We start from the raw sequence: 7,947 nt of genomic DNA on the forward strand, positions 1-7,947 counted from the left end.
TAAGCGAACACAGAAATTGAGATGATTCAGTGTCCAGCCATAGTCCTCCAGAACCCCAAAGAGATGACCCAGGACCCAGGCATATGCTCACCTTGCAAGCTTTCTCTTCCACAGCAAGACACAAGAAAAGAGATGTACTAAGAACTTTTGGTGATGAAAAACCTGTGAAGAATCTAAAGTATATGAAACAAAAAGATAGTGTAGGCATCTAGAACTTCTCCCCCAGATCTAAAATGGGTGAAAAACTGTAGCAAATGTCATTTCAAAGAAAATCGGTGATGCAAAGAAGAAACACTAAATTTCATTTTGAAGCCTACATAAAAGTAGCCTCTCCATTCCTGTCACCAGACATTGTCATAGATGGCTTCCTCTTCCTAGAACAATCTTGCCCACACTCCCACTGCCACTCATCTCCAGTCTTTTCTGGAAATCCCCGACCTTCTCCATGACTCTCCTAAACATAACATCCTCCAGGAAACTGTCCACAATGCCCTCAAGCCTTCTGTAAGCTCAGAGGGCATCCTGTGCTTGCCTGACCTGATATCCACACCTAGGACTCCCATTCCTAGGTGGTTTGCACCCTCTCTGATTATAAATAATGAGAGCACATACTGATTTATATTAATTTTATCCCATGTAGCTCCTCCTGGTGCCTGACACAAGGAGAGGCTCAACAAATCTTTGCTGAATGAATGGATTCTTCCAGAAGCCAGAACAGGAACAAGTTCTAACTTCCTTCCTTCCTAGGAATTTTGTGAAGGAAAATTAAGGATTTAACAACTGAAGACATTACTCCACTTACATGTTAATATGCAACTTAATCTTACTAACTTAACAGTTTTCATATGTAGACATGATAGGATAAAAAAAAAACAATAAACTCTCTTCACGTAGAAAAAGAAAAGAAAAAAACAGTAAAGGCTAATATGCAATCAGGATCTAATTTTAGTTTTTAAAACATCTATGAGATATTGTAATATATGATAATAAATATTTACTCATTTTCTATACTGGACAGCCTAGAGATAAAACCTATTCTCTCAAGCACAAGGTTTCACCATTGAGGGTCATAGTTACTCAAATTATCTAGAAGGAAATAATATCTTTCAGAGAATAGGTTCCATGTTTAAACATAAAACCATAAAGTAATTCAAGCTATATTTTTCCCCCTCTTCTTCTAAGAGTTTTACTTAGGCTCCAGGTCCTTCACTGCAGAAGAAAATCAAGATCCCATTGGTGTATTTTTAAATGTTTCTCCACTCTTACAATTGTGCTTTGTTTCTTTCTGAGAATGCGCCCCCCATGATAGCGAACTGCATAACAAAGGCATTCAAGCATATTAAGTGGTTGTCACCTAGGTACTGATTACCAATTCAAGGACTACTAAATTCACTCATTCATTGAATCCATTTTATTCATTAATAAAATTTATTAAGTAGAATGAAAAAAAATAAGTTTCTGTACAACGGGATTAAAACATTTCTCACATACCATTTTATCTTAATCCCAGGAGAGTTATTCCAAATACTCACTGGAAATCAACATTCTTCTCCATGATTTCTGTTCCCTCACAGAAAAAAAAATATCATCAAAGTGCATACTTCAAACATATTCACAGCACAAAACTTTTAAATAAGTGAAAATTTAAAAATTCATATGTTGCAAGTAGTTCCCAGCTTACAAGCAATTGTTTTCCTAAGTACATTTTTTATGTTTACACTTTGAAATTCAGAATATAATCACCATAGGGCACAATATGAATCTAAATGTATTAGCTAATATTTTGCCTAAAATGCTATAAAGATTATCCTATGGTGTAAAGCAATGCTTCTGTTAGAATCTATGTGGAAAATATTATGACAGGCACTAAGTGATTGGTTCAGCATACAAGTCCCGTCACTCTTTCTGCTCTCCACAATAGAGGGTCAGAAATGAAATATTTGTTTTCATAGTCTTTTCTCTTCAGCCACGGGTCACCACATGAAATTGTTCCAGCTAATTACAGGTAAGCAGAAGACTAATCACTCTTTAGCAATCTTTACTTTTTTATAACAGGGGTGGGGGGAGACAAAAGAAAAACTTTCCCGCTACTTTTCTCTTCTTGTTTTAGATTCAGACATGATGCCTGGAGCTATGGTAACCTTCTTGTGACTAAGAGACAATAAACACAAGGTAAAAATGCCCAGTAAGAATGGCAGAGCAGAAGTCTGGAAAGAGCCAGGGTCCATGATAACATTGGAGAACAGACAAACCAACACCAGAAATTGAATAACTCAACTTTCCTTTTTACATGTGATAAATGACTATATTAAAATAGTCAGTGTTCAGTTTTCTATTACATGCAGCCAAAAGCATTCCTAAGTGAAACAAATGCCAGCTTGGAAATCTGGACCCATGCGGCTTCTAGGCAACTCAACCGTGGATGGCCCATTTCCTCCTGTTGACTGGGCAGGGAAGGTCAAGAGTTCTACTTTCAGAAGCTCTTTCCTCATCTGCAGCTTCAAATGACAATGGTCCTCACATCAGTACAGGGCTAACAGGGGGAAAGGCAGTCAAAAAGTGAGGTCCACATGGGTTCCAAAGAAATCAGAATGAAAAAACAAAAAATGAAGAACTGGAGATTTCTGCCAGGAAAAAAAATACCTGTGGACTCACACCACCCCACACCACATCCAGAGAAAGCCTTTACTGTTTTTTTTTTTTTCCATTACTATGCAGGAAGTGACTTCTCAATCCTCTCCCCTAATTATTTTTCTCATCTTCCTTAATCTATTCCAAAACAGAATCCAGTCTATTATTTCCCTTGCCTCTGAAAGCAAGTACACAGCTTTTTTGAAGTTTAGTAAGAATGTACCTGCTGATACTAAGAGGGAAAAACAGATAGGGTGAAATGAATCCTATTTAGTGTAAAACAGCACATCCTTTCTGAGAAGCAATTAGGCAAATACAGATCAAACCCTTAAAAATACAAATATTGTACTGTTAGAAGACTATCAGGGAGATCACTCAGAATATTATGGTGCATACTCATAAATGTTCAATAAATTTTGTAAAAATTTCAATAATCTACAGTATTCGGTAACAACAAAAGAAATGTTCTTTGCATCAGTTGATTATATTAACAAGCTGGAGACAAACTAAATTCCAATAATATGTGTACAGTAGTGCTCATGTTCAAGGATGCACAGGACATCCACTCCCCCGAAGGCCAGTTCTAAGATGAGCCCCAACAATCCCCAAAAATCCAGCTCCTGACATCTACATGCTTGTGTCATGGCCTCCTTTTGCTTGTGGGCAGGATGGAGTAGACAGAATGCAACAGAGGTGACAAAATATCACCTCCAAGATTAGGTTACAAAGACGGGCTTCTGTCTTGGGCACACTCTCCTGCTCCCTCCTGGGTTCATTTCCTCTAAGGAAAGCCAGCTGCCATGTTGTCAGCTGCTCTGTACACAGGTCTGAATGGCAAGGAAGAGCCCTGCGATGCCTGGAGCCCAGGGGACACCTCAGGACCCTGAGCAGAGCCAAGGTCTCCTAACCACAGAAACTGCTCGATGATAAAGGCCTGTCCCTTCAAGTCACTAAGTTTTATAATAACCAGTTACTGGGCAAGAAATAACCAATGCAATTGTCATTTATGAAAGAGGAATTTTTCCAGCAACTTCAATGTTCAGCAGGAGGAAAATACTGAAATGACGGCACATTACCTCAACGAATATTAGGCAGTCAATAGAAATCACGTTTGGAAGGACATTTTTTTCTGTGATAAAGAAATGATAAACACACAAATGGGGAAAAAGCTGAAGAGCTTTTTTAAGTAGAGAAATACAAGAAAAAGGACTTTTCTTGTCCTTCTTTTTTTTATACTTCTGAAATCTTCTAAACCTGAGTCTATTTTCATAATAAGGAGAAAACATCTTCCTTTTTAAGATGTATACTCTTCCAAAAAAAAAAAAAAGCATAAAATCTTCATTAGAAATGATGAGTTTCACTAAGCTTGAGAAAAAAAAAATAATGGGAACTGGTCCTGGTACTGTGGGTACAGAACAAGAGACCCCTTTGGGGAAAGAAGACAAAACTGTGGTGAGGATACTACTCAGCCTGCCCCTCGGCCTGGGGGATCAGTTGTGAGGAAAGAAATGGAAGAAGCAATAGTCACTCAATTGACTCTCTCCTGTCTCTGTCTCTTCATCTAACTAGGCTCAGGTCCTAGTCCCTGCAAAATTGGAACTGGATCTTAGAGACAAAGAGTCTAGATGTAAACAGGATCAAATGCAACAAATTGAGATAAAGTAAGGAGCAAGAAAAGGCAATGAGCGTCAAGTAGCTCCCCAAGATTGTGCCACCAAGGTTAAGGACCTCCGCAGGCTGAGGTGAATAACCCGAGTCTTCCTTTGGGAGAGTCTACCCAGGCATCCTGCTGATCCTGCAAGAAATGGAAGAGAGAAATGCTTTTCATGTGGTGTGAAATGGGCATGGGCTTTCTGGAAAGCCACACAGATCAAAATGCTTAAAAATATTAAGATCACATTGTTAGAAATCTAGTTAGATTCTTTTAGCAGTGTTCTTGTCTCAGTGAACTTAGTGAGATGGCAAGGCCTCCAAATTTTAAAACTTCCCACAGCTAAATTCTAAAACTTCCTAGCTTCAGTCCAAAACCAGAAAGCCACCCGACGCCAGTTTTTAGCATGGTGCTTCTCTTCCCTCTCATTCAAAAGCCTGGTGTATGTTGAGAGATTTAGACACTCTTTTTGTTGCTTTCATGATTTCCCCTGGTTGGTTTAGCTGAGTGTTCCCCTAACAGTGTTTTAACCTTGACTAGACAGCTGCTAAGGGGCTGCCTGGAGTGACACCCAGTGGTGATAATGAGACTTGACGGCAGCTCCTGGCTTCCCAAGGGCAGCTAACTCAGAGCTTTCCCATGAATGTCTCCCTTACGGTTTCGGAACCTTTATTACCTTTTCTATAAGCCTTGCTTGCATTTCCAACTTTTATCCATTTTTTTAACATGTAAACCATTTTTTCTGTTTAATGATTTTTATGAATTAGCTGATGATCACATATCCACGGTATAGAAGCTGCTGGAAGAAACGTATCATTAGCAAATGGTGGAGATTTTTATTTTAGCAAAATAACGGAGTGGGAGGCACCTTTGATATGAAACAGCATTCTCAAATGTCTTCTGTACTGACATGTTCTCATCTGCAACTATCCTTACAGAACCTCTTTATCTAAGAACTTTTATAGAGAGGAACATAACTACAGGCTGAGTAGTCAGCTTTTCTCAACACCAACAGATGCGGGTGACAGTCACTTGGCACTTGTGAACATTCTTGGTAACCTAACCTATTAATAAACAAAGGAATTATCAAGACTCTAGAGAAAAAAAAACAAGCAAAATGATTTAAAAGGAAAAAAAAGAAGAACCTAAATAGCCAAAGTTGATATTACAAGGTCGCTGGCAATATTTTGCAATAGTGTTTCACCATTTTCTCATTTTCAAATGTCTTTTCTGTGACCTTCATCAGGCCTCCTCCCTAGGTGTTAAACTCACATTCAGTTTTCCAAATAATATCTTTTGAGAGAGAGAGAGAGAGAGAGAGAGAGAGAGAGAGAGAGAGAGAGAGAGAGAATTTTTTAATATTTATTTTTTAGTTATTGTCGGACACAACATCTTTGTAGAACCTGGGCCGCACGCATGCCAGGTGCGAGCACGCCACCGCTTGAGCCACATCCCCAGCCCCCCAAATAATATCTTCATAGTGCCTCCTCACATTCTGTTATTTCTGGACAGTGAGAGAAATAATTAATGCCAAATGAACCAAAAGAAATTCAGCTATTAACTATTGTCAGAAAAGAAGAGATAAAATGGTTGTAAATGAGAAACTGCATGATCCTCAGGCTTGAGAAGTAGCTGTCTGTAACTTTCTTTCAGGTTAAGCTATTTTTGAAAACAGAAATGATAGTTAGTATTCAAAACCCCTGTATCAAAAATATTCCTGAATGGAGTTGTGAGATCACGTTTTGCCTGATCTCATGTTTGTAAAATACAGTCTTTTTTTTTCTTTTCTTTTCTTTTCTTTTTTTTTTTTTTTTGCATTGCCACAAACCTGGATCAAGGCTTGATGTTGTCCATGCTGATTAGAGTTATTACTGAAAGTGAAATAGTAACCCCCTGAGGAGAATCAGTTAAGGAACCAGCTCCCTATTCCCAGAATACAGCTGAGAAGAAACATCATCCTAGAGGGAACAACCCTAGAAACCATCACACCCCAAAAGCAGAGCAGCACAAGCATGGTGGTCAGAGTCAGGGTGAATCCCCATCACTGCTCACTAGGATGCTGACCAGACGTAAGTATATGCTATTCTCAAGCCTCAGTCCACACCCATTAAACCTGAACAGTCTTAGTTCCCACCTGATCCCATCAGGTTGTTGGGAAGACCAAAGTGAGGTAATACACATAAACTGCCTATTAGTACACTCCACATATAGTAACTGCTCGCTAATGTTAACCATTATTATTAAAAGAAAATCTAAGCTACTTAAATTTGGATCTGGGACAGATGTCAGTATTTTCCACATAAGACTCCAAACCCCTTTTCTAAGTTTGAGGAAATCTCTGCGTTTGTAGCAGAATGAGAATGAGAAAAACACACAGACACACACATGTATGATCACCAAACAAAATAAATTATTTTCTCTCCAACTTAAAGGAAAGAGACGCAGCCAGGGAAGTAGTCATTTTGACCTCTTCCTGAAAATGTGTCCCATGGAACAAGCTCTAAGAACAAGTGTATGTGAACAGAGAAGGCCCCACTCATCACCGTCTACGTCAGGGTCTCTTATCAATGAGAACTGAAAGTCACAAGATTCCATTATCCCAGAGCTATCAAGGTATTGATGAGGCTGTGGGAAGACTTGTCCTTTACTGTAAGCTGCCTAGACATTCTCTCCTGATGGGGAGAGGGGCCTGCGGTGTCCTCTGCATGCTTAAGTACTGTTAGAAATACGGGGAAGTAGGGAAGGAGGCCATTAAACCAATTTTATCTTAGCCAAGGACTGCATCACATGTCTGAGATCAATATGACTCACAAGACACATAGGTGGTTGATAGAGAGTAAGTTATCTTTAGTAAATTAAGGTGGGAGGTGAACGTGATTGGGCCTAGGGGGAGGCTCACTCTCTTTTGAATGATTAAGCTAGAAACTTCTCCACATAATTTGACACATATTCCCCTCCCCCCCCAAAAAAATGTTTCCTGCAACCTAATCTAAAACAGGTTTCATTCCCTAGAGTTTCATTGTTGTATAACTCAGTAAATAGATGAGGGCTGCCACCTCTATGTCTAATTGTAAAAAGTTTTTTAAAGGTACTATCTCCTAATAAGTTCTTATAAGCTGTATATCGCTGGTTTTAAAAGCCAACATGTTGGCTATTGTTCTGTCATTGTTTTCCAAAGTATATGGCGGGAGGTGCTTCCTTTTACTATAGACCTTATCAAAAGTGGTTAGGAAAATCATATATACTAACATGTAGTATTGCATATTAATATGTAGTACATAGTTGTAAGATATAATTATAGGATACATAATTATAGTGCATTATAGTCTATGTAATTTATAAATTAAAACAATATTTAACTTAAAGGGCTATTTAAAGGAACTTTGATTCAAATCTTTTGGAGAGCAAAAAAAAATGTTTTTGTAATTCAATCATCTCTTCAATTAGCTTCTCTTATGAATTTGCATTAGTGTTTTCTTAAAGCAGACTGCTTCTATTTTACTGAACACAAATGCCCATACCTACATCAGATACACACAATAATGACATTACTTATGTTTTCTTTAAGGTCCAGTACTTTGAAATGTAAAAAATTAGGGGGTGGGGATCAGAATTCTTATAGAGCATGGAATAGAAAGCTCAAACACAAAAAGAGAAACATATGG

The sequence above is a fragment of the Urocitellus parryii genome, chromosome 10 (genome assembly GCF_045843805.1).
Source record: "Urocitellus parryii isolate mUroPar1 chromosome 10, mUroPar1.hap1, whole genome shotgun sequence".
Taxonomy (NCBI): domain Eukaryota; kingdom Metazoa; phylum Chordata; class Mammalia; order Rodentia; family Sciuridae; genus Urocitellus; species Urocitellus parryii.